The sequence below is a fragment of the Podarcis melisellensis genome (genome assembly GCF_964234715.1).
Source record: "Podarcis melisellensis genome assembly, chromosome: 7".
NCBI lineage: Eukaryota > Metazoa > Chordata > Lepidosauria > Squamata > Lacertidae > Podarcis > Podarcis melisellensis.
This window is the reverse complement of record NC_138539.1, coordinates 60,353,915-60,381,514: the sequence shown is the minus strand read 5'-3', so window position 1 is coordinate 60,381,514 and position 27,600 is coordinate 60,353,915. Positions and strand designations below refer to the sequence as shown.

Below are 27,600 nucleotides of genomic sequence, written 5' to 3'. Positions count from 1 at the left end.
AGTGATAAGAGGGTAGGTAGGTAATCTAGCATGAGCTAAGAATGGGAGCTGCCTCCATAGCTGGAGGGAGAACAAAACATCTATCAGAAAAGTCTCCTTAGGACTGAGGTAGGGAACTTTTTTCAGCCTTCAAGTTGCATTCCTTTATGAGCCAGGAGTGGGGCAAGCTGAGCAGGGGCCCCGAGCAACTTCCAGGGTGAATCTCTCTTCTCCCAACATGTCCTTCCTATTAAAGGGGGGTGCGCCCCATTTATGCAATTTCACTTATGCACACAGGGACCTGGAACATAATCTCTACATATGGAGAAAGCAATTTTGGGAAAGCAATTCAGGAGCAAAAGGCAGACAGACCTGAAGATGGGTAGTACATTAGTTTAGATTATTTTGGTTTGTTCATTGGTGTATTTAGAAATTACACATACATTCCATATTACATTGTCAACTGTTCATCTCTCAGTGATTTTATATGGTCCCTTTGTGTGATCCCAAGAATAGGAAAGGAAAAAATAGAAATAGATGACGCTGTGGGTTAAATCACAGAGCCTAGGACTTGCCGATCAGAAGGTCGGCGGTTCGAATCCCCGTGATGGGGTGAGCTCCTGTTGCTCAGTCCCTGCTCCTGCCTAGCAATTCGAAAGCACATCAAAGTGCAAGTAGATAAATAGGTACCACTCCGGCGGGAAGGTAAACGACGTTTCCGTGTGCTGCTCTGGTTTGCCAGAAGTGGCTTAGTCATGGCCCCAGTCGGTCATAACTGGACCTAACGATCAGGGGTCCCTTTACCTTTTATCCAAAAATATTTCTGCTGTTGGGGGGGAAATAGTGCTCTGTTTCTTACAAGAAAATAATATGAATGTGGAACCTTAATTAAGTTTGCTATAGGAATGACTTGTGAAGCATGTACCAGCTGTTTCCACCTTTTGTTACCGTATTTTTCGCCCTATAGGACACACTTTTCCCACTCCAAAATGGAAGGGGAAATGTGTGTGCGTTCTATGGGGCGAATGCAGGCTTTCGCTGAAGCCTGGAGAGCGAGAGGCGTCAGTGCGCACTGACCCCTTTCGCTCTCCAGGCTTCAGGAAGCTATCCACAAGCTCGGGCTTCCCCCGCAAGCTCGCCTTCGCTCCCGGACCCCCAGCCCCGAGGCTAAAAACGAAGCTAGGACAGCGAGCGGGATCCATCCCGCTTGCTGCCCTGGCTTCTTTGCTCTTTGGGGCTCGGGGGGGATAATTTTTTTTCTTTATTTGCCCCCCCCCCAAAAAAAATAATTGCGCCCTATGGGCCGGTGCGCCCTATAGGACGAAAAATACGGTACTTCCAGGTTCCTTGGCATTTTGGAGAAAATGCAACCCGACCCACATGTCTGGCCCATTTCTTCTTAAACTTTATCCCTTTTAGATTCTACTAGTAATAACGAAATGCTATCGAGTCTCTCTTGGTTAAGTAATGCTTTCCAAGGTGTATGTTTGCTTGTAACTTTTCATCAGAGGCTTGTAAATAGCAATGTGCTCGTTGCCTGTGGTAAATAGTTGTGTAAAAGTTGACTAGGCAAGTAAGCTTTTAAAAAAAATTATTGGAGAGGCAGGCACAAATGTGGAAACGTGTAATCCTGCAGACTAGTGCAATTTTTTGTGGGATAGTAATGATAGTTGCCATATTTGTAAGTATATCTTATGTTCTTGTGTAGTTCTAGAAAATGCCTGAACTAAAAGCACTGATGGAGACTGGCTAAATTCATTTACATATCTCTTCTTAATATGTTTGCCTTGTCAGCCATGTAGTTCTTAACAGAAGAATAATACTTTAAAAGACATATTCATCCTGGTGAATTTTGAGATTATTAACTGTAATAGGGTTTTTTTTAGTCTATTTGTTGCTGTTTTCTCCAGTGTTTGAACTCAGATGCACTCCCTATCTTCTCATTGCTCACTTAGTACTCTGATAGAGCTAATTCCAGGATAACAATACCCTTTACAGACTTAAACTGTAGCTATTTTAATTCTAAAGTGCCACAAAGCCCTTTACTAGCTTTGGCTATGAGCCTGCTGGGAGTGGTGTGAGATTCATTGGCATTTCAATTGAAGAAGGATTAAAGTGCTTCCTGCAGGATCTGGATCTTAACTGATTTAAAACTGGCAATGCAGTATGGTAGGCAAAACTCTGTATTTGAGAGTGTGTGTACCCTTGGAATATGAAACATGCAGAGTATTGATGTAGAGTTGATTGAAAGGAAAAAATGGTGAGAACTACAAAGAACAGCTGGTAGAAATGAAAAGTTGGTAAATATGTTGTTCCATTTGGCAGGAAAGGTATCATTCCCTAAAGAATCCATAGCTTCAATCCAAAAAGCACATTTAGTTGTGCAGATGTGCACCAGGATTTGCTCCTCTAGTAGCTCCTTGCTGTGACACAAAAGCCACAGCTTCCTTGAGCCTAGAGGCATTTGTTGGGTGGTTGCTTCACCCAACTCTGCTGATTTATTTATTTATTATTTGTAAGAACATTTCTGTACTGCCATATTATCAAGGCAGTGAACACTATAAACCATAATTTGAAACAACAACAGGTAATAATAATTAAGGTGACTGGGTCATCAAACGTTAGCTGCAAAGGCTTTACAGCAGAGCTTTCCAAACTGTGTGTCATGACACTCTGGTGTGTCGGCTGCAGTGTGTAGGTGTATCGCACAAACACTCCCTGTGCTTCTCCCAGGGTTGGAAAGGTGTTAGTTAACCTCTGGTTTGCTAGTAAAACTGAATTACTGTGTCACAAAATGATGTATGTCTAAAAACTGTGTCAACCAACATGAAAAGTTTGGAAAGCTCTGCCTTACAGTTTGACTTTCTGGGTTGGAGCACATATGTATTGAGTATATGTGGATGTGTAAAGGATGTGCATTGATCCTTCCAGTTCTTGCACTTCTTGCGAAAAGTTGCTAGAATGTGTTAATGTGATGTTAGCTATTCCACATGAACAGTCAACAGTGGCTTGGTCCAATAGTTTCTCATGTTATAATGTTTGTGCATACTATTGTATTCCATTATTGCCACATCTAAAATGTTGGTGAGAGTGTTTCAGATCCTTGTAAATTTTGTGATTTGGTTAACATCTGGCCTTAAATAAACAAGGCTAGTCTTTCATGAATTGCTTTATGGTATGAGGATCTGCCTGATAAGTTGTCTTGTGGTTCTTTCTGACTCATCTCTTTTGTCTGGGAAATGAAGTTTGGGAGTTGGCTGTTTCATCACTTTCAGATCAAGTATGAAAGAGTTATTCTCACCACCCCTTATTGGTGTAGAACCATATGCATCCTATAGAGGTGGCAGCTAGCCTGGGGAAAAGAAGAATTCTTACCAGACAAGCTGAGTTGTTTTGTTTCCAGGGAGTGAAGATGTGAATTCTAACTTTCCAGCATTGCTTTTAATTGTCTCACCACAAAACACTGGATACCGTGCTCAAAATGGACATATTTTCCTTCCAGCTTTCCTTAACTTGGGCACCAGAGTAGTGTAATGGTTAGAGAGTTGGACTAGTAGGACCTGACAAACTAGGGTACAAATTACCACTGAGTTCTGAAGCCCACAGGGTGACTTTGGATCATCGTGTCTCAGCCTAATCGGCTTCACAGGGTAGTTGTACGGGGAGTCACATAATTGCCATCCTGAGCTTCTTAAAGGAAAGGTGAGGTACAAATGTTTTCATTAATGAACAGCTATCCATATAACAAGAGTCTGTAGCATCACAGTTTTTAAAAAAAGTTTTAGTGATTGATTATTTTAAATGAATGAAAAAAATATCATGAGCAAAAATATAGCACGTCTAAACTATATATTTTCTTAACTGAATGTCAGGCACAATATTGCAGCTAAAGGCAAGTTGCATGTATGCAACACACCATTTCTATTCAGAAATTCTTTATCTGGCATGGGAAAGTTGTGATATGTGAATGTTTTGATAGTGATTTTAAAAACCTGTATGAGTTGAAATGCAGAGTGATGTGGAACTTGTTTCTACTCTTTAATTCATTTATCACCACATTTTAAAAACTTCATTATTTTGACAGTAAACCTAGAGAACTTTTTAAGATCAATTGGGTCAGCAAGGTTTTACCTGCCTGGGCCGGTCAAGTCCCGCGGAGATGTCTTCGTGGGCCAGATCAGGGGTGGCTCGTGGGCCAGTTAAACTGCTCCTGTGGGCCGCAGGTTGCTGACCCCTGGGATAGCTGGAAATGAAATACCTTGGGGGCCTAGTGCTGTGGGTTGTATCCAGCCCAGCACATGGAGAAATCTACAGGACTTCCCCTTCCTCTACTCTCCCCATGCAACCTCAGTCTGCTCTCAAGGGTGCACAGGGGGTAGGGAGCTGCAACAAAGTGAGAAGAAAAGTGTGTGTGTGTGTGTGTGTGTGTGTGTGTGTGTGTGTGTAACTCTATATATTGTCCACTCTAATGGAAAATTGTGCTAACATTTTCCATTTTCAGTGAATCTCTTGCTGTGATCCTTATCTCAACGTGTCTTTGCATAGTGAAATACTGAACTGAATATTTCTCAGCTCGACGGTAGAAACAGTTCTTTATTCCTCTTTGGTGCCAGTTGCTCAATTTGCAACTGGGTGGCGGACCGAAATAACTGCATAAGGGATTCTTTTGTGGTTAGCTCTGAAATTAAGTGGTCTTGACTAATTGTGAAAAATCAGAAATTCCTGAATATGAAACGATTGTAATTGGAGTTAGATACACGCCTGCTTTTGCTTATAGCTTTCAGTTGCAACTTAGAATATTACAGGACAACTATCACTAGATTACAGATGGGGCTTATTGTCTGTTAACACTTTATTTTGTTGCTTTTGAAATTATTGCAGGGTTCTGTTGTGGATTCTTATTCCAGTCTCATTGCAGTTTTGGAATTTATCATTATGAAATGTTTTGATGGGCCTTTTGAAATGTTCATTTTATGTTTGTTTATATTTTGCTGATTATGTTTTGAATGGAATCATTAATGAATTGGGTAGTGCATAGGCACTAGGCAGGCAGGCTAGAAATCACTAAATATATAAATGTTGTACTGGAATGTTATATGTATGCCTTGTATGTATTGTGGTGGTTCTCCATAGGTAGCCAACACAGTGCCCCCCCCCCATGTTTTAGGATTACAACTCCCCATCAGCCCCAGCCAGCACAGCCACTGGTAAGAGATTATAGGAGTTGTAGACCAAAAGCTATGCAGGGCACCATGTTGATTTTCCCCTCTTGTGCACTGTTATTGTGAGCTGTTCTAAGGCACCATTTAACATGGAAATGGAGAGTATAAGTAAACTGTTGATGTTAAAATTGGCAGCTAAGGCTGCAATCCTACCTATAATTACTAGATAGCGATCAATCAGTACTGTGGGACTTACGTCCAAGTAAACATGCACCGGCTTGCACTAAAAGTCTGGAGTACTGAATACCTAAAGCTATCCAGTAAATTCATGACTGTTGAGATGTAACCCAGGGCATGTAGCTTGTACCTCATGCCATTATGAACTACTACATCTGTGATGGGAAATATATGGCTCTCCAGAGCTACCAGGACTCCAACTCCCATCAGCTTCAGCCAGCATGGGCAGTGATCAGGGATGATGGAAATTGTAGTCCAATAGCATCTGGAGGGCCACAGATTTCCAGCCCCTGTGCTACACTAAATCAGAACTGTCAGAGTGATTTTCATTTTTTTAAAAAAAGGTTGTAGCTCAATGATTGAGATAATTAAGATAAGTTATGAATTGGGCTCCAGGACTCGGCAATGAAAAGGAAAATTTAAAGAAGCCTGTTCATACTGGGATAGTAATCTTTAATTGCCCATGTGTCATAATTGTGAATGTATGGGATTTGTGCCACTTCCTTTCTCTCATAATACCATTCTGGAAGATTTGGATTGTGTGTGAGAGAACTTGCTGTATTGTGTATGCACTGCAGACTAGTAAAGTGCTATACAAGGTTTGCATCCTTTGCTTATATACAGGACTGATTAGTTGTTTTTTTAAGTACATACATTTTATGAGTGTACATTTTTTAGCTGTGGACGTTTTAGTTGTCATATGGTAATTGCAAACAACAACCTATAAGAAAGCAGATCTCAAAGGATGTGGCGTGCCACACTGGTGTGGCAGGAGAGGATGACAAGAGTAACGGGAATATTCAAGGACAATGAGTATTATATTTTTGGAATGATTCATGCCCCTATGTAGCTGCGTTGTTGTATACATTCCAGATGTCCCATGTTCATATTATAAAGTAGTTGTGTTATATGTTATAAATCAAGCACTTCTAGGAGTTGTTTCTTTTTGCTTTCCAATGTATTTCTTATTGGTAGAAAATTTGATGCGGCGCAAGCCCAGAGAACTTTTTTTGAGAACTACTACTCTAAGATATCAATTATAATGTTCATTTAATGTATATTTGCTTGCTTAGTTCATAAATTAGTGGTAATCTTTCAGCTGTTGGTGTAAATTTGCAGGTGTCATTGATTTGGACTAAATTCCTACCCCGGCTTTTTTTCTTTCCCATGGATCACTTGTTGCTTCTAGGTATCTTATTTTTGTGTGCTGTTGCCATTAAAAGGGTGGGGGACATTTTACTTGAGGGGGGGGGAATAAGTCTACTTTTTATTTCAAATAAGAAGCCCTTCCATATGTACACTTGTGTTTAAAATTACAATGAAACTAGAAGCAGAAAACATAATATTCCCTACATTGGACTTTGTAGATCCATTATCAGCACATTCAAACTTGTAGCCTGATCTCCCATTTGTCCTCTTCGAAAAGAGGTTTTCTGAGGAATAAGACCAGCAGCTATTGCCCAGGTGGAAGGAAGATAAATGAGTTGGGATTAGGGAGCTGCTGCCAGTGGTAGACTTCTGCCAAGTCATTAATTTCTCAGAGCTGCTCTATGCCTGCTTCAGTAAGGTGAGCACAGTTTTACTCAGAATAGGGGAAAATCCAAATTTAGGCACTAGTACAATTTTCATTCTCTCTCCCCCTTGTTGTTAGTTACCTCTTTAATTAGCTTCTTAGAGGGAAAATGTGTCTATTTCTCCTCTCTTAGAGTGAATTGCTGGCCATACTAATTCTAGTACTCTGATTCCAGCTCCTGCTGTTTCCTGCTCTCGTTCTCACTGAAGTTCCGTAACAACCGGGGAGTATATCAATTTTGCCCATTTGGAATAATATCTCTTCCTATAGTAAGCTGTGGGAGTTGGGCTGTTTGATAGACCACATACTTTAGTGCTACATCATCTTCAATTTGAGTGAAATGGTTACACCGAAGTCTAAATCTGAGGAGTCCACACTGGGAGAAACATCAGTTTGTGCAAGCTTATTTTGTATTTGTTTAATTTGTGTTGTTATCCTAGTAGCATTCCAAATAAGAAGCCCTGTAGGTGGGGAGGGTTTTTTGAGGTGTACTTCTTACAACCAGGCAGAGGTTGTCTGAACAGTCAATGGCAGTTCTTGCATATGCAGGAACCACAAGCAGCTGTACTTTCCACCTTAGAAAATGACTTCCTGAGCTTGAAGGAAGTGCCTGATGCAAATGAGAGAAGCGAAAGAATCGGAGAAGAGTGCCACTGTAGTATGCAAAGTGCTGCTGTCCTTGTGGGGATAGATTTGGCAGACTTAGTAAACCTAATGAAGTTCTAATGAAATTGTATTTTATCGCGGAGAAGAGGCAATGGGGGCATATGCACTTTTATTCCAGATATTCCAAGAGCTCTGCACACTGCTGTATTACTGTCCCCCCCCCCCAAAAAAAAGTATTAAGCAAGTAGCATATACAGTACATCACACTGGACAGGACAAATTATACTAGTGGTTTTGTGGGTTTTTTTGGGGGGGGGAGTGGGATTCAGGAAGAGATGAAGTGAAACTCCCTGATAGCCTGTTTCTGTCTCCCTTGCCATCAGTGTTCAAAATTCACCAGGTGCATTTTGCTTCTGGCGCAGGTCCGATTGCAACTCCATTTGTCAAGATTTCTGGATGCCATGCTGGTGACCACAGTTAGTCCATAGTCAATACCATTTCTACTGGGTGTGTTTCTCCTTCTTGCATACTGAGACAAGTGAATTGTTGTAAGAGCAAGCTACAATCAAACAATGTAGTTGAGATCATAGAATCATAGAACTGTGTTGTTGGAAGCATGGCTATTTTTCTAGAAAAATAGGTGCTGGAACTCACTGTAAGTGCCTCCCTCATTCTCTTAGAGGTGCCAGAACTGATTCCTGTGTGTTAGCCCTGGAAAAAAACCCTGGTTGGAAGGGTTAAGGCCCTGAGTAGCATCTATTCCAACCCCCTGGCGAATAGGCAACTGCAACTCAGTTTTAAGATAAGCTATATAAGCTTATATATCTTATATATCTTGCCTTTGCATGTGGGCAGGCAAACAAAATAAAATATTATGGGTTATAGCAGGCTTCCTCAACCTCGGCCCTGCAGATGTTTTTGACCTACAACTCCCATGATCCCTAGCTAGCAGGACCAGTCAGGGATGACGGGAATTGTAGTCTCAAACTTCTGGAGGGCCAAGGTTGAGGAAGCCTGGGTTATAGTAACTTTGGCTAACTTACAATACCAAGTCAGCCAAAGTTACTAGCCTGTAACATTTTATTCTGTGATCCCTCCCTCATATGGGAAGGCAGGGGGATGTGGAGCCATATTTCATAGACATTCTTTACCTAATCACTGGGAAGAAATTCATACTTGCAACAAGAGACTCGGAGAATGCCTATTTACAAGTCTTATCTGATGGTCTTAATATTTTTTACTTTTGTTTTTAGTAATCTTTCTTTATATCTTGTACAAAATGTAGAAAGAGAATAGATCCAAGTGTCCCAAATTTCTCTAATATAAATAGTGCAGCAACCATGTAAAACTAAGTTAATGGAATATGAGTGTGTGTATGTCGGTAGGCATTATACAGTATATGCATGTTAATTGAGGAAATTTGAAATTTACTACACCAAATAGTAAAAGTGACTCAGTTGCTTTTTACTGCAGTTTACCATCATTACTAACTCGAGTCAGCAATCTTTCAAATGAAGATCAAAAAAATCAGTGGGAAAAATTAAAAAGGCTAAAGGCTATTAATGCCAGATGGCCCATGTTTTCTTTCCAGTGGGAAAGCCCTTGATATTTTCCAGGGTTTATTTTTTTTTAGTTCATTGGGGTTTGGGTCATTCTGTATGTAAGGCTTTGAGTCCAAGGGCTCACACATGGAATGATTTCATTGGGTGCACATTGTGAAACCAAAATGGGTAATTCATCAAGGCTGCTAGAAAACAATCCTCTAAACTGGATCTGCTTAGGAATCTATGCTCTGTTTACAAGATCAACAAGGCCTGCCTTTCCCTAGTCTGGAATGAACATCACAGTGCTAAAATTTTGAAGTGGGTGAAGTTTAAGAGAGCATAGTTTTCCCGTCTTCATTTGGGAAGCAAAATATGACAGACTGAGATTCTCTGCTTTAAAGCATCCAAGTCTAAACAATGTTTGGTGGGATACAGTACTAGTTACTTCTTCTGTGGAAGTGTGCATGTAAAGAGGTGCGGCCTGAATGCTTTTAAGTCAAGGTCAACATCTGGAGTCGGTTATGGTATTTACTAGGTAATAATAAACCACTAAGCTGGCTGTTCCTGTAAATGTTCTTCTAGTACAAAAGTTGGTGATTTTGCAGCGTAGCAAAGCTACCTTGTTAACTTGTACTGTTTTAAATTGTGTGTGTGTGTGTGGTGATTTAAAGGTATACTCAGAATCAGATATTTCTATCTGAGATGTTGATATTTCACGCTTCATCCATTCAGGGAAGTAAACATGTGTTTTCCCTATTTTATCTTTTATCCTCACAGGAAAACTGTGAGGTAAATTGGACTGGAAGAGAGAGACAGAGACAGAGAGAGAGAGACATAGAGACCAGTGGCATAATGTGGGTGGGGCCATGGGGCAGTTGCCCTGGGTGCAAAATTCTTAGGGGCACAAAATTACAAAAGAAAAAAAGGAAGTAGTAATAATAAATAATAAATAGTGCACCCTGCCCCTCACACAGAAAATCACCCAGTGTTTGTGTGGGCAGACTGAGGATCAGATTTGGGCAATGGCCGGTTGCCAGGGTGCCTTGCATGGATTTTAGAAAGATACTCGCTCCTGCCAATCACCTGTCCCACTCTCCGCCGTGCTCAATGCTCACAGGACACCACAACTGCCACTCAGGTAGGTTGCCAAGCTGTTGCCCATTTGTTCCAGCCTATCAGCCCCAGGTACTGGCAAAGCACACCACGCCAGTGATAGAGACTGACCTAAGATCACCCAGTGAGCTTCATGGCTGAGCAAGGATTTGCAACTGGGACTCCACAATCCAGCTCTAGCACTCCATCTACACTGACTCGGAATCTCTGCTTGAAATTCTTTTTTGGACACGTGACTAAGCTCTTCCTTGCTCCTGTACTTCATGGCACCCAACATAAGAGTGCAAGAGCCTGCAAGTACCTCCTTTGTCATATTAACAAATAGTGTGCAGTTCAGTCTTGGTCTCTGCCACACAGCGTGGTTCTGTTCCCCCTGATGAAACTCTTTAGGGTGTCCTCTTGGTACTTTTAGCTACTGCCTCCTTTGCGTTTGGACCAGCAACGTATAAATCACTATGCATTTATTTTGCTCTTTTCTTGAAAATAGCCAGCTAGTGCTGAGAGGCACTTGCGCCTGGAAGGGGGCAGGGGACCATCACAATAGGATTGTGTCCGTAAGTATAAACAATACCAGAAAGGTAGAACCATCTTATTGCTAATCCACAATACCATATATGAATGAGGATTTGTGCATTTCCTAATTTAGTGTCTGCAGCAGTGGGTAAAACAGCATCAATTTTTAGCGACACTGCAGAACATTTTGCCAAAATACCCTAGTGTAGACAAGGCCACGCATATTTGCAACATGTACTGTTCACAGAAGACAGATTGATGTTAATTAGAAGTGGGTGGCATGTGAGTATAAAAATAAAATTCCTTTCTACAGTGTTTTACTCTTAAAAATAGAGTGCATGATGTGGTGATTAGTATATGTGTGTGTGGAGAAGCGTGTGTGCCTTTTAAATTTTGTGATGGCATCAGGAATTTGCATTTACTTGTTTAATAATATAAAGTAGCACAAAAACTAATTGGAACATATTTTAGGTTTCTGCTTCTTTGGAACATATTAGCTCTCAGATTGCTTCTGGCCCCAATTTATAGTTCTGGCATTAGGTATAAGTTAACCTAAAAACTCTGAACAGCTTGGGATCAGGTTTCCTGAAATACCATCTCCATACCTACTTGAACCTTAAGATCCTCTTTTAAGGCCCTGCTTCATGTGCCTTCACCCAGTGGTGAGGAGAGAGACTACCACTGAGAGGGCCTTTCTGGTGGTGGCACTCTGGCTGTGGAATAACGTCCCCCGACAGGCTCACTTAACACTTTTCTTGGCCTTTTTCAGCAGTATAGAACCATAGAATTGGACAGGACCCCAAGGATCATCTATTTCAACCCCCTGCAATTCAGGAATCTCAACAAAAGCATCCATGACAGATGAGCATCCAACCTCTGCTTAAAGTGGAGACCTTTTTTAATTCACCCAGTTCCCAGTTTTTAAAACTGTGTTCAAATTTATCTTAGACTGTTGTGACCTAGTGTAGATTCATTCAGACTGTACACTGTATATGTTGTCTTTGTTGCAAGAAAATGGATTTTTTTTTTGCTGTCTATTATTTGTTGATGATTGTATCAGAAATGAGGAATCTGTGGCCCTACAGAACTTTCTGGACTACAACATCCATCATCCCGGACAGACGTTCTGATTGGGATTGATGGAAGCTGTTGTCCAACAGTATCTGGAAGCCACAGATTCCCCATGTCAATTATAATGATTATAGATTGTATTTAAAATATTGTCTTATTAGCTGCCCAGGGAACTTTTTTTTTTTTGTTGGGCAGCTATATACATTTACATAAATAGCTATATAAATAATAAAGTATGGGCCAGATTCAACTAACCTAGTGAACTATCAGAAGCCATCACAAGGACTCACACTAGCTGAATGGTTATCATAAGGATTCCCTCCCTCTCCATTACTTGTGCCTCCCCCAGATCTGCTCTGCAAGGTCAGGAGAACCCCTAGAATAGTGTGTGGGTGGAGGAGGAAGGAGATGGTTTCCTCTGGCAAGCAGAAATGCTTGCGCTGACAGAAGAATCGTAATAGTTCAATATTGAATTCCACCCTTAGTATACTTTGGCTAAGAGAGGGAATTCATGAGATTCCAATAGGTGTCAAGAAAGCTGTTCAGACTGCAACCTGTATACCTAACTTGGAGTAGGTCCAATTCAGTAGTGGGACTTACTTTTGAGTAGACATAAATAGGATTACGCTGTCAGAGTCTTTGCTTTTAAAAGTTATTGTAGGTCTACTATTACAATAAATGAGAGACTGTTTTGCAAATTCTAGCTAACAGGTAAAATTAGCTAATGAGAGAGATTAACTGTAGCTGAATTTCATTTTTACTGTTTCTGGAAAATAAGATGCAGTTTAAATCTGTGATCCTTAAATCTACTGAGTTGAGGACAAAAATGAACAAGCTGGTGCTTTTACAGTTGGAACAAATGCTAGTTCTTATGACAAGGATCTTCATGTCCAGTATTCCTTCTGCTATTTTTTGGGAGTTATGGTGGAAACAGATGTAATTGATCCATAGTAGCTGGTGCAGTATGGCACAATGGATTGGCTCTCCTGGTGTGTCCGTGTTGCTATGACTTTGCCATCACCCTGCCCCAACCCAGATAAGCTTCAGGGACTGCAGAGCAGTTCCACCCCACCACACAAGCTGCTACTGTAATTGATATTTTGGCAAATTAATGCAACTGCTTTATCAACATACAGTAATTAATGTTTTTAATGGCTAATGTTCAAAATCAGACCTGATTAATGTATCTGTTAGTAACTGGTGCATATTATCTAAAATGTAATTTTAAAATTATTTTTATATATAAAGTCTTTATTTAGAAAATTTATGGATGGCTTAACATTTTTTAAAAAAATCTAAGCTGCCTACAGCATACCAAAAAAGCCCCCAACATGCTACAAAATTGTTACACATCATAAAAACATAACTAATAAAAAACAGTGACCGAAGTGCAAAGATATGGAGCTAAAAAATCCAACCTTAGGTATCGGAAAAGGCTTAGACAAAAAAATACATTTTCAGGAGGCATAACTGATGGCAACTTGCTAATTGAGTGGAAGAGGGATCCAGACGACAAGGGCAATCATAGAAAATGCTTGCTTGCCTTACAACAATCTGTAGGGTACAGCACCACCAGGAGTGTTTCCTCTATGACCCAAGCAGTTGAGCAGCCTTCCAAGTAAGGTAGTGCCAAGATTATATATGTCACTGACAAAACTTTGAACATGGTAGCTGAACAGCAGCCAGTGTAGTTCCTCAGCACAGACATAGTACTGCATGTGCTCATCCAGGTGTTACACTCAATGAATTGGCTTCAGTGTTCTGCACCTGGCTGCAGCTTTTGAATATTCAGAGTGCTTTGCATACATTATCTTGTTGCAATTCTACAACTGACATAAACAATTATTGTCCCAAGGGGCTGAGGTTTAGAGAGAGAGTAGCTGCCATTCACGCATCTTGGTAAGCCATAAACCGTGGTTTACTGTCACATGCCAATCATCCCCACTTTACTACTTTCTGCTAGTTCAGAGGAGAAACCAACCATGATCCCAGACATACCATTTTATCCATTTCATCCAGAACAGGAATCATAGTTTGTTTCAGTCCAAATCCTTTAAAAAGACTAATATACTGTATTATCTGCAGATGCAATCCACCAGCAACAATAAAGTGTGTGTGGGTGGGTGGATGTGAGTGTAAAGGATGATCTTCCCTAGAGCAATCCAGTATAAACTATATTTTTATTTTAGAATTATGGGAGATGACTTGGGCCGGCAAAAAGGTACGTCTAGAATTTTTGAAGTGGCTTGTGTGTAGTGTTTACAGTAATTTATCAAAAGTCTCTTCATTGAAGATGCAGTTGAACTTCCCTTTGTTTTTATTTGGAGCTAACAATTGCAAAGGAAAACCTTTCCACTTGTGCTGTGTTGGAAAAACTATGCCCTTGAATTATTTACTTGTTTATAATAAGCAAAGCCTGTTGAAGAAGAGCTAGTAAAGTTTCAATATGAAACTGGGTAAAAAAAGTGCAATTATACAGACTACTGCATAGAGGCGATATCTGCATTCAGACATAATGCTAAGTTTTAACCACAGTGTGTTTCAACAAGGCAGGGACAAGTTCACAGAGGCCATAGCAAACTGTGGGTCATTTCGCCTGATGTTAGTGTGTCATCTCCCTACCACATTTGTAAATGCCTAGCGAAAACTTCCTAACTCTTGTTCAGCTACCATGTTCATGGCTGCTATTTCCTAGGAGGCAGCATGGAGCAATATAGTTCTGTCTTGCTTTCCAGCCATAGGTTTTTACTGCCACTGTACCATTGCAACTAAAACAGATCCATAGGTTCAAGGTGTAAATAGCTAAACCATGCTAAAATGCTGATTTGTTGTGGGGGGTGGGGGCAGGACACAAGAAATAGAGGGGGTGTCTTTCTAAATCATAGAATTGTAGAACTGTAGCGTTAGAAGCAACACCCCCCCCCCGAGGGTGATCTAGTCCTGGGGTCTGCAACCTTTAAGACAGAAAGAGCAACTTGGACCCATTTCCGAAGGGGAAAAAAACCTGGGGGCCGCAAAACAAGCCAAATGTAAATAACCACACATTCTTCCCCTTCCCCCATTCCCTCTCTTTTCCCTGAGTCTATTTCAGATAGCAAAGAGGGGTATGGTACCTCTCATATCCATTTTTTGCAAAGCACCATGTGCATAGAGGGCATTATACAAATTAATACATAGAAAAGTGTCTGTCCCTCCCTGCAGTTCAACTTCCTCTCTTTTTACTAACAGCACATATCCATTCCTTTTGCTGGTGCAACTTTCTCATCATTTCTACATAGCAGCATTTATAAACCAGTGCCAGAGAAACTGGGTGAAAGGAAGGTGAGAGGGAAGAGATATGAATATTTATGTGTGTATATGTATACATACATACACCTACACAATTACAGGTTTGAAGCCAACTTAAAATAAAAAGAGCTGGTAAGCAAAGGAATCTGTGGTGCTTTCCATGGGATCCGGGGACATGTCAGCTAATACTCTTCCCTTTCTTCTTCATTTGCTTGTCTCTGCAGCAAATCTCGAGGGGGAAGGGAGAAGGGCAGGAATTGCATAGGCACGAGAGAACAGGGGAAATCCCACATGCAGGATTTTGGTGCCTAACAGCCCCCCCTCCCTCTGCAATTGCTCTCGTGCTCCCCCGCCTCTCTCTGAGGCCAAGATGCTGCATCACGGCACCTGCTGGCTACCTCTGGACCCCCTCCTCGTCACTGACGTAATTCACCCCTTCCTCCCTGACAGGGAGGGCGGGCCCATTTTGTGGTTCACCTCAGGTGCTCTCCCTCAACTCGGCAGCCACTCAGAAGCAAGGCACGGAAAAGGATCCCGAAGCACCACCGCCACCCCTTACACACACACACACACACAAAAAAAAACCCCCGCCCCGCCATTTCCCTCGAGCACGCGCGCTCTCCCTCGCCTCAGGTGCCTCGCGCGCGGGGCTGAGGAGAGCGTGGCCTGGGTGGGCGGCTGTCGACGTCATGCGGCGCGGGGCCTGAGGGCGGGTGGGCTGCCGCGACGGCGAAAAGGAGCGCGCCTGCGTGTGGATGTGCCTGTGTGTGGCAGGTGCTGGCGATGGCAGTGGCAGCTGCGTATCCGCCCCGGAGCCGCGGCAAAGGTGTAAAAGAGCCACATGCGGCTCCGGAGCCGCGGGTTGCCGACCCCTGATCTAGTCAAACTCCATGCATTGCAGGAATCTCAACATGTGAATTCCCATCCAATTTGAAACCATACCGGACTGTGCTTAGCTTTGCAAAGGTGCTAGCAGTTTTAAATGTGATTTTCATTTTTATATTGGTCGTTGTACCACTTACCTTGCAAAATGCAAACAAATGGGTGAGTTGAGCAACGGAGGAGACACATTTGCAAGGCTAATTTATAAGCTGTCAGAGTATAGGAAAGACATTGTTAAAGCACGCATTTTGCTTGGCCTGTAAATCATCCTGTTTCATCTCATTTGTCCTGTTTTATCTATAGTGTACTTAAAAAGACTCTCTAGTGTATACCTTTCCATTCTTTCTCATGACAGTATTTCCTTACCCAGAATTGTCAACGCACTGTAGTCAATTTATTGACACTTGCGTTTTGTGACCAATGTTCTTAATGAAAATTCTAACATTCTTGTGAAGCTGTTCTAGTTTTCTTCAGTACAGCTTGTTGCCTTCCCTAAGCGCTTAGGAGCATCTGTCATGGTCCGTCCTTATTCACGACATCTGATTCCTTCTCATAATGAAGCTGAGTTCTGCTTAGGAGTTGGCACTAATAGCTTAGTTTCAGGCTTGTATTGAGGGTACAGGATTTAGTTAAGTTATCCAGGCTTAATTACTTTGAATCAAGATTTGAACACACTGGCCCTGGCTTTAAATTAAAACTGCAATTTCTTTCTCGTAAAATCAGCTGCTGTCACAAACACTTCATTTTATTTTTAATCGGGTGAAATTTTACATCTGATACTTCTCGTCAGTTTGTCAACATTTGGTTACTATGCATCTATAACTATTTCATTTGCAATGAAGAGGCTTGTGGTGCCTTAAAGACCAACACATTTCTGATGACATGTACTGCAGCCTCTACTTCATTGAATAAATGAAGCATCATCTTGTGTTTCAGGTGTACATACATGGTCGGGTGGGAGGATTGTAAAAAGTGAAGTCAGAGGAAAATGAAAATGAAGTTGGAGGGGGAAATGAAATGCATAGAAGTACAGGCAGTGATAAGTTACATTCTTAACAGTGGTAATTCATGAAACAGTTTTTGATACGCGCATACCCTGCTGGATCAAGCTGAAGTCTCATCTAGGCCAACATCTGGTTCCCACAGTGGCCACTAGTGCGAAGCTTAGTATAGCATGTAGTCATCCTTGCTAGAAGCCATTGATAACCTTATCCTCCATGAAATACAAATATCCATGTTGACACTGACATCCTGGCATCCTTGCCTAGTGTAGCCCCAAAGTCCATTCCCCTCAGGCATTCCTTTTTCCTCACAGAGCACCCAAATGAGCCTATATCTTGGGTCTCATCAGCTTACTCTTGCCCTGTATTCCTCACCTTCAGTTTCCTTACAGACTTTTGCCAGGCTTGCACTAACGAGTTTCTCCACTTCAGAATCCTAGCAGCCAAAAAACAGCATGTGTTTCTCTTTCTGTCATAAAGTGAGCTGCACTAGCATAACGTACTAAAATCTGGCACCAAATTTACTAGTTTGGTCCTAATAGTTGGAATATGATGTGTCTTGCATATCTATGGTCAGTACAGGTGCTTTTAACTCTGATGGAAATAGCCAGAAGCTAAGGTTTTCAATGCCAAATTTATGCAGTCTGCTCCATTGATGTACATGCAGGAGTATAGCACATAGATCAAATTGGTCTATAACACAGCTGTTAAAAATCTGACTACATAGCAGGCCCTCCAACTATGGGACATACACTAAGTAAACCTTATTTGACTTCAACCCACTTTTCCTTATTACTTGGCATGCTTTGTGTCTGAAAGTGGCTCTGATGCTTAGCTATAATAAATTTGGCCTGATATGAGACATAGTTCCAACTAATCTCCTTTATCTTTACAGGTGGGGAATTCTCAAGTATTATTGCTGATATTGGGGTGGTTTAGGTGACATAATGAAGCCATAGTTATTTGAGTGCTTTGGGTACATGGCCCAATTTTTAAATCCTAAACACATTGAAGCAAGGACCAATTCAAACTGACTAGTCACAGAATGGACAAGCAGTGATGCTGCTGTCCTGTACGTTCGTACTTTATTAATACCACCGTGTAAAGCTATGATCCCAAGCCCTCACTGACATAAAAGACACCTAAACCTGTTCAGGAAGGGCTTATAACATAATTGATGCGGACAGATAAAACAGTCTGTTCTGACTTTGGTATGCATTTTATTCACTTTTTTCCAATCATGAATAACCCATGAAATACCCTGAACAGGTATTGGTTATATGAAAAGTATGATTCTATGAAATCTATTTATATATTCATTTTTAAAGCCATTTTTTTTTCCTTTGCAGCACTAGCTCTGCTCCCTCGCAGATACTTAATTTATCTCACTTGTCTCAGAAATACTTGGCACCCTCAAAAATGTAAAAGCTAATTCTTGGCCTGAATACTTCATTAGCAACATGAAAATCACCTTTTTTGTTCAAAGCCTAAGATAAAGTGGTTTCTGAATGAATCCTGCTTCTCATTAATTTGAGCCTTAGGAAGTAGAATAAAGACGTGCAAATAAGAGCTCTTTCAAATAACTCATAATTACATGTGCACAAAAACGCATTGACTAACTTTGAACATGCTTTATAGCTCACATGGGGTGCTCCTTATTCAAGAATGGAGCTGGAGATAAGTTCACCTTTAGTGACAGTTGAAATATTCTGGGACTGGTTCTTCTTAAATAGTTGCAAATCAGCAACACTGTAAGGATTTTGAAAGAAGAGAGAAATATATGGACAGTTTTGTAGAAAGCTCCTAGATAGTTCAGAGCGGTTGATGGTTAGCATTCATTCCTGTGAGGGTCTACTTACAAGCATATCATAGGATAGAGTTAAAGCTGACTTTCATATTCCAGTTGCACATAAGTGATGCAGTTTGTACATATATCATTTTTATGAACATCGTGAATGCTGAATGATAGTTTGTGGCTGCATCAACTTTGTTCTGAAATGGGTGCTTCAGTAAGCTCTTACCTCTTTGATAAGAGTAAATCCATAAATCTGGGGATTCTAACAAGACCTCGGGTACTACAAAGAATTGTCTGGAGGATTACCTGTACACATGTAAGGAGGAGGAAGGTTGACGCTTGATAATTAGATAAATATGTGACAGCAGAGGGAAATAAGACATTACTAGCATTCAACAGTACCATGGTTTGATTGATTGATTTTATTATTTCAATTGGTGTGCTGCTTTTTCATGTAAATGTGGCTAAAACGTCTCACAGCAAAAATACAAATCAAGTACATCATCACAATAACTGTCTCATTGCTAATTCATTGCAAAACTTTCTGATAATATGGATATTACAACATATTAAATTGATTATAAAATAAACTTTCAATCATCAAAATGTTAGTTACAATAAAATAAACCATAATCAGATGTGATAAACATTTCAAATGCATTCGGATAGTAAGAGTGATTTAACCAGCAAGCTAGTACATGGCGGTGTTAACAAATAAAGTGCATAGCACTTCTTTCACAGAGGTTAAAAATTAAAGTGCACTCAGTTCCTACAGCTTGATCATATACTAGAGCAGAGGTAGGCAACCTAAGGCCCGTGGGCCAGATGCGGCCCAATCACCTTCTCAATCCGGCCCACGGACGGTCCAGGAATCAGCGTGTTTTTACATGAGTAGAATGTGTCCTTTTCTTTAAAATGCATCTCTGGGTTATTTGTGGGGCATAGGAATGCGTTCATTCCCCCCCCCCATATAGTCCAGCCCACCACATGGTCTGAGGGACGGTGGACTGGCCCACGGCTGAAAAGGGTTGCTGACCCCTGTACTATAGTTACAAAATCATCTCCCTGCAAGGGCAGGGAGCTACTCCTTTTGTCAACAATAAATAGATGGTTTGAATCCCCACCTTCAATCTGGCCTCTCACTCCAGACTCCCATTAACACCATTGAATAACCACAGAAACTCAGTGTATATATGAAACTAACCCACCTCACACCAAGAAGTCCCACCCAACAGCTTTCCCTTTTCTGGATCTTACCAAAGTTGTTGGTATTCTGTGATTTTACCTAGCACCACATAGATACAGAATATGGCTATTGGATTCAGAATTTCGATTATAAGTTTTCTGGAGTCAGGGTGCAGGGACGCGGACTTATAAAAAATATTGGGGGGGGGGGCCCGGGAAAGCTCATGAATAATAAATAAGCTCATGAATATGCAAATAAAGTGGCGCCACCTCCTCGTGAGCGAATAGGGGAGAGCGTGCTGCGCCTATTAATCAGCTCCAAAGGAAATTGGGTGGAGCTTTTGCTCGGGAGGGAGGGCAGGAGGCATGCAGCCCGCCCCTCCCTGTGCATTTTGGGCTGGGGGAGGGGCGGCGATGGCGCTCTGCTGGAGGGGCGCCGGAGATTATTGGGGGGGCGGAGCCCCCCCAAACGAATTTTTGAGGGGGCTCGGGCCCCCTCAAGCCCCATGGAGTCGGCGCCTATGTCAGGGTGTGAGAAATTGATTTCACTAGCAGTTGACCCTCCACTATTTGCTCTGAAATGCATTGGGAATAGGTATAGATGCTGCATCATATTTGTTGCATTGCTTTGAAGTGGAGCCATATGTACTGAATAAACCATCATCGTACTCAAAAATATGAGGGGCCTGGAATCCAAATTAAACCAATGATTGGTGGTTGGCTAACGAGCCCCTGTTTCCTTACTGCTGTGTTCCAAATACAGAAATTATTTGGATTTTCTGTTCCTTTCGGGCTAGTTTACACACTAGGATCAGCCGTTGAGTACAAATCATCAGTCATTGAGATCCACACTGGGTGACAACTTGCACATGTGAAATAGCTGTTACAGATCAAACGCCACAGACAGAGTTGCCATACTTCTTAATATTACTTTAAAGTCATTACTTTTCAGTTCAAGCCATTGACTGCAAGACCCTGAAGATTTTTAAAAAGTGTTCTGTACAACCATGTAATTCTCTGAAAGACTTCTTTTTTTAAAAAAGTGAGAAAGGATGAGCTATAGGAGAGAGGCAGACAACTAAAGGTCTCTTTAAGGATGTAGAGGACAGAAATAACTAGCAGACTCTGGGATGAGCCGACTTGCCATGAGATAACCCAAATATTTAACTTCACTCGTTTTGGTTTCAAGTTTTTGTTCTTCTGACCTTATCCTTAATCTTTTAATAGTTCATCTCTCATTTAGATGCAGTTTTTTATTTGATACAAATCCCTCCAGTTGTATTCCTTTCTATGTCAGGGATGGAGGAAAACATAGTTAGACCTCGTAAGTAAGGCTTGGCTTCTAGAGGAAGATACCAGTTTGCTTTTCAGGAGCAGGCACAATAAATTCATTTGTACCAGGATTGAAATGTGCTACACTGACATGTTTCCTCCTCCACAGACTACTGCTGGGTTTGAGACAGTGATAAAGAGCTAGTAGTCATGAAATGGAGGTAGCACTTAACGTATTTAGCTGCTTTTATGAAGTATACAACATGTTGCACAGACAGGTTATTTGTGGCAATTGCCTTATAATGTCCTATAATTATGAGGAACTTGCTTTTCACTTTGATATGGTTTTTTTTAAAGAAGAAGGAACAACCAGCAGCAGCAGCATTGTGGGCTAAAATAAAGTTCTGAAGGATACATCTCACATTAATTTCCCCGGAGCTGAAGTTAGCTCCATTTCTATAGTCCTGAATACATTTGCTCTAATTTCAGAAGGACTTGTCTAGAGGAAATGGTTTCCATCTTTTATTGCTAGATCTTGGTGAACATGCACTTGAAGCTTTGGAAGTTTGCCTTTCATAAGTTGGGTCAAAGAACCTCCCAGTTTATATTAAATTACTAGCAGTGTAAAAAGTAGTCTGAGCATTTGGTTTGAAATATTTGCAAAGGGGGCTTGTTGCCAATGCATTTGTGTTATTTCCTCACTCCCAACTTTATTTTATTGTGCAAAGCTAAAATATGACTTGAGGTTTGGATCTGCAATTGGTGGGTTCTTAGACCAGGTGTGGGAGACCTGAACTCCCATCAGACCCAGCAGGCATGGCCAGTGGACAGGATTGGTGGAAGTTTTGGTTCAGCAAAATCTGGAGAACCAAAGGTTCTGCCTGCCTGGCTTTGATAAACCTGAAGGTGTGAGCAAGTAAGTAGATTGTCAGAAAGTATAATAGCCAGCTTTAGACATTATTGAGGACAGATCTTATATGCAAGTAGAACATGTGATACAGACCTTCGAGGACTTTACCACTTTAGATTGCAGGTAGGGCAATCATATATCTGAATGTTCTTTGTAAAAGGTTTTCCTCCTATGAAAATGTACAATGTCAAGTCAAACCATTTCAACTTTACCTTCTTCCTGTCTTATTAGCCTTTCATGTGCAGGCAGGTATATTACCACAGGGAAATGGTGAAAGAAGAAATTCTCCACTTGGCAGATGTGCAGTAACCGGAAGAGACTGCAGTGTGTGTGCCATTTCTGCACCTTTATAATGGGCCTGAGTGACTGAAGGGAGAAAAGTAAGATACGCCCCTAAGGTGTGATGAACAGGTTATTGTGGAGGTGGGTTGAAGAAAGCTGTGGTTGGGGTCAAGAAGCTGCAAGCTTCATTGTGGAATGGGAGGAGAATCTGACATCATAGGGGAATGTTTAAAGAATCTAAAGCTTGACCTTTTATACCCCATCATCTGTGAGAATGTTGGCTGGGTAATGCTAAACTGGTTTCAAACATTTTGTCAAAGGCGAACTTGATTCCTAAGGCCACAGCCCTCTAGAATCTTACTTTAAATTATCTGGTAAATGGTTTGAAGAAAACTACCTAAGAGACTGAGTAAGCATGGGATTACTCACAGAAGCACACTGATAAATCCTACTAATCACTGGCCGTTCATTACAGTCATGGCAGGTTTGTTTGCATACCAGCCCAGCAGGTAGATCCAGCAGTGTTATGTTCTATTGCAGTATAAATGTTAATACATTAAGGCAAGGGAACAATTTTCATGTGGATGGAATTAGATACATGTTCCACAATTCTTTAAAAAAGTTATAATAGGAACTGCAGATGGAATGCTGCAGAATTCTCGCACCCATCTAAATAAACCTGGTGTAAGGTTGAGTCCTGTTAATATTTTTAAATAACTCTCATTATCCCTGGGATCATTAAGCAAGCCCATAGGCAATTCATTCTGAGCGAACTGCATTCTGTTTTATATTTACGCCTATTTATTCACAAATGGCAAAATAATTTTTACCTTGTTGTAAAATACCTCTTTTTGAAAAAGAAATGGATTATTTGTGAGCCACATATGTTGCTTTTTGTAAATGCAGTACTTACGTTTTTAATGCACTCTTATAATATGAATATGCGAATAGTAAGCACAGACCACTATTATTGATCAGTGATGTAATTGCCCTACAGATGGATAGAGGGGAATGATGTAATCTTTATCAAGTTACTGAAGACATTGACCTTGAGAAAGATCAGATGACTGAACATCATGGCCAATCGCTAGGAACAAAACAAGCATCTTAAAAGCTAAAATGCCCTTATACTGATAACAGTTAATAGAAGAATGAAGTTCAGGCAATTCAATCAGCATTCAAAATATACGTTTCATACTGAGTAAGATAGCATTTGGATTGTTGGGAAGAACCAGTATTTTATCTTCTTAAGTATTAATTTTTTTCATCTTCTACATCACATGCACAAAACCCCATAACTTCAGAACTCATTACCATTTCTAGTTTTCATATTTAATCACAGATTGGAGTATCTGTTTCACCCTGGCCAGTGATGATCTGCCTTTAGATCTACCCTTCAAGGCAACAATTCTAAATTGCTGTGACTTCCTGTTGCTTTAGGGTAAAGTTACCAGACTTGCAACATGTGTACATACACTAACTGATTTTGAACTTTGAGATGCTGGAAAACTACCTTGTGCACACACACCAAAAGAATTTGGTCCTTTTATGCGCCCTACAGCTGTGGGGGAGGCGGTGGCGGCCCTCCATGCAGCGCGCCCTGCCCTGGCTTACTCCACCCCCAGGTGCCCAAGCAGCTAGCTACGCCACTGACCAGTAATGCGCTGAAGCATTAATTATGGAAAATAGGAACCCAGTTCCTGCACCTTTCAGATGAGCATCATTGCTGTTGTAAGAGAACGAGGAAGGGGCTTATGGTGAGTTCTGGTACCTCTTTATCTAGAAAAATAGCACTGGGTTTGTTGTGTAACTGTTGCTGTAGCCTCACTTCTTGAGTAGCATAGAATTCTCCTATACGTAACAATTACAGCTAACCACTGTAGTTACTGGCGATGTATGTGGTACTGCAGGTATTAGCAATACTAATGGAAAACCAGCAGTGTTTCTTTCAAATAAAAAGCATCCAGTAAAGCACATCACTGCAGTTACTTTGCTTTTTTGCTCGTGTATCATTGTACCTGTTCCAGAGATCAGTAAACAAAAAACAAAACAAAAAAAAGGGATGGAGCTTAATGATATAACTTTCGCCGTGGTTTTGTTTTTTAAATTGGATTTTATTTGACATTTTGTTTGCTATTTCATCTAGTGGTGTACTGTTGACTTTTTGAAGTGTAGTTATGACTCTGTATTAAATTGTGAACAACTTGAAAATTCATACACGCTTTAAGGCAGGATATACATTACCCAAATAAATATTTTTTTAAAAAAAAAAAAACGATTGTACCTTGGTTCTTGAATGCTTTGGTACTCGGATGTTTTGGCTCCTGAACACCGAAAACCCGGAAGTAAGTGTTCCAGTTTTCGAACATTTTTCGGAAGCCAAATGTCCAACGCAGTTTCTGATTGAGTGCAGGAAGCTCCTGCAGCCAATTGGAAGTCGTGCCTTGGTTTTTGAACAGTTTCAGGAGTCGAACAGACTCCCAGAACAGATTAAATTTGAGAACCAAGGTTCCACTGTAAAGCCATAGGGGTTCCATAAGTAAATACATTCCAAGGTGGAATTTTGTTTTTTAATGGAAAACCTTAAAAAAGAATCCTGGAGAATATTCACTATCCTCCTCCTACAGGTCAAAAGATCAGATGTAATACAGATATATTTGAAAATAAAGTAGAGCATTCGAAAGAAAATTATTCAGGCAGACATGGTGAGTACATAGATGCATGGAATGTCTCTAGGCCTCTCAAGAGAGGTTACAAATCATCCAGCTTTGATGAACAAAGGTCAGAAGGTCTAGGACAACTTTTAAAGAGATTTAACCTAGCAAAATAGGCAATATATGAACAGATTTCCCTTCTAGATGAGTCCTCTGCACGCAAAATGTGGTAGATACGGGTTGTGTGTGGAGTCTCTGTGTGTGTTTGTGTCTATGAGTACATACTGTCAACATTGATGGTGCTAATTATCTGTTTGATAAGAAGTGTGTTAGAGTGTGGGATTGCAAGTGGATCCTTCCTTCGGTCATTAGGAACAGACCAATTCTGTTCAGCACTGACCATCTGCTTGGTAGGAAAGAAGAGTCTTGCACCCTGCAGCTTGAACTATGTGAAGCTCTCTGGCTCAAGACCCATTGGTAACTAAAGAGATATTGTGAGTTCTTGAATCTCTAATATGAATTGGCTCCCGGCCTAGCCAATCTTATGCTTGCCTCCTGGGCTTCTGTTTGTACAGTGTAGCTTCCATTTAGTCTTGTCACCTCATAAATATGTCTAAATGTCTCTAAAAAGAAATTTGGAAGCTCTGATCATTTGAACAGGAATTTGAAAATTTTGTCTTCTATTTTGAATGAAAATGCATTTTGTACATAAATATAAAGGGAGTAGGCAGAATAATATCATTTCAAAGTTTTTTATCCCATCAGAATTGTTTTGGAATGGCTTCTGAGAAACTGAAGTGATTAATGGGTTTTGCATTAATATTTTCACAAAAAGATTCCTTCATTGAGTTTGGAATAAGTTCAACTTCTGCTAGGAGGAAAATGTAGCACGTATATATTTGTATGCAACATAGATATGTTTTTTGTTAAAGTTCTTTCTCTCTCTGCTATTTCTAAAGGGAAAAAAGTCATTTTAACAACATTCCTCCATGTCATGTTCTGAACAGGTTGACGTGCAGATTTGAAAAAAGTGTCACAACCTATCAGTTCATTTCTTTGAGATCCATTAGCAGTCATGTTCTTTTATGTGAAGATGGGTAGTGCCATTGAGTTGAAACAAACATAAAAAACACCATAGTTACTGTATTTTAGAAAAGGTTGCCATGCTGGAATGAATCTCAACATCTACCATGTTTCTGCCATGCCGCTTTGCATGGTCATTTTTGCCACAGATTGATGTCCAAGGGATTCTGCTTGGGGACATGTGCCCCTGTGGTTGTGTGAAATTGCCAGGTGAACCAACAATGCATGCTTGCCTTGCAGTGATTCCTATGATTGCTTCAATAGTTTTGGTGGCCATGGAACTCACTGTAAAGTACTTCATGAAATACTTCTGGTTCATATGTGATCATGCACCCTAGGAGTGGGAAAATGTTGTAAGTGTCTATATAAGTCAGTTTTAGAACCAGAAGGGGTTGGACACTAATGGTTTATCTAGAGCAGGGTTTCACAAACTTAAGTATCCAGCTGTTTTCGACTATAACTCTCGCTAACAAGACCAGTGGTCAGGGATGATGGGAATTGTAGTCCAAAAACAGTGGTGCAGAGTGCCTTCTTTCAGCTTCAAGCAGGTACCCCAGCTGCAGTTCTTCCTGGAAAGGGATAGTGTTGATTCAGAGGCCTATGGTCTGGTAATTTCCCAATTAAATTATTGTAATATGTTGCATGCTGGCACTGACCTTGAAGACAACTTGGAAGCTTCAATTAGTGCAAAGTGCAGCTGCTAGAATGTTAATTGATTCAACTGGGTGGAATTGTATTACATCAATTCTGAAAGTGTTACATTGGCTGCCTGTTCACTTCTGAGCCCTATTCAGAGTGCTGTTGCTTACCTTTAAAGCCCTAAATAGTTTGGGGCCCTAATACCTAAGACTTTTAATTTTGTGACTGCTGTCACCATCTGCAGTGATCATGGAGCCCAAGAAAGTAAAATCTCTCACTGTCTCCATTTCTTCCCCTTCTATTTGCCAGGAGGTGTTGGGCCCAGTGGCCATGATCTTCGTTTTTTTGATGTTAAGCTTCAGACCATATTTTGCGCTCTCCTCTTTCACCCTCATTAAAAGGTTCTTTAATTCCTCCTCACTTTCTGCCATCAAGGTTGTGTCATCTGCATATCTGAGGTTGTTGAGATTTCTTCCGGCAGTCTTTAATTCTGGCTTGGGATTCATCCAGCCCAGCCTTTCGCATGATAAATTCTGCATATAAGTTAAGTAAGCAGGGAGACAATATACAGCCTTGTCGTACTTGTTTTGTGTAATATTAGCACTTTACTAAACTGCATTGGTCAAATAAGTCTGGCCTTGCTTCTAGGCTCATGACAACAGGCCAACCATCTGATCTTAATACGGTATTTGTGTGCAGAAAGCAATCAACACTTTCTCATAATCTTCTTAAGCAGGGCATGACTGGTTCTTTTAAGCATACCCTCTCTATTTTCTGAATAATCTGTATAAACAATTCCTGTTTGTTCTGC

The 27,600-nt window shown here is 40.8% G+C and overlaps 1 protein-coding gene across 14 annotated transcripts in view; it reads left to right on the top strand.

Moving 5' to 3' along the window:
* The window catches only part of ATXN1 (ataxin 1), a 226,991-nt gene that overhangs the window by 99,307 nt on the left and 100,084 nt on the right, over positions 1-27,600 (top strand). The window contains exon 5 of one of the 14 annotated variants that reach the window (XM_081919377.1): positions 13,988-14,019. The exons of the other annotated variants lie outside the window; for them this stretch is intronic. The gene's annotated coding sequence lies outside the window, so the exon portion shown is untranslated. The remainder of the gene's footprint in view (positions 1-13,987; positions 14,020-27,600) is intronic. 14 annotated transcript variants of the gene reach the window in all.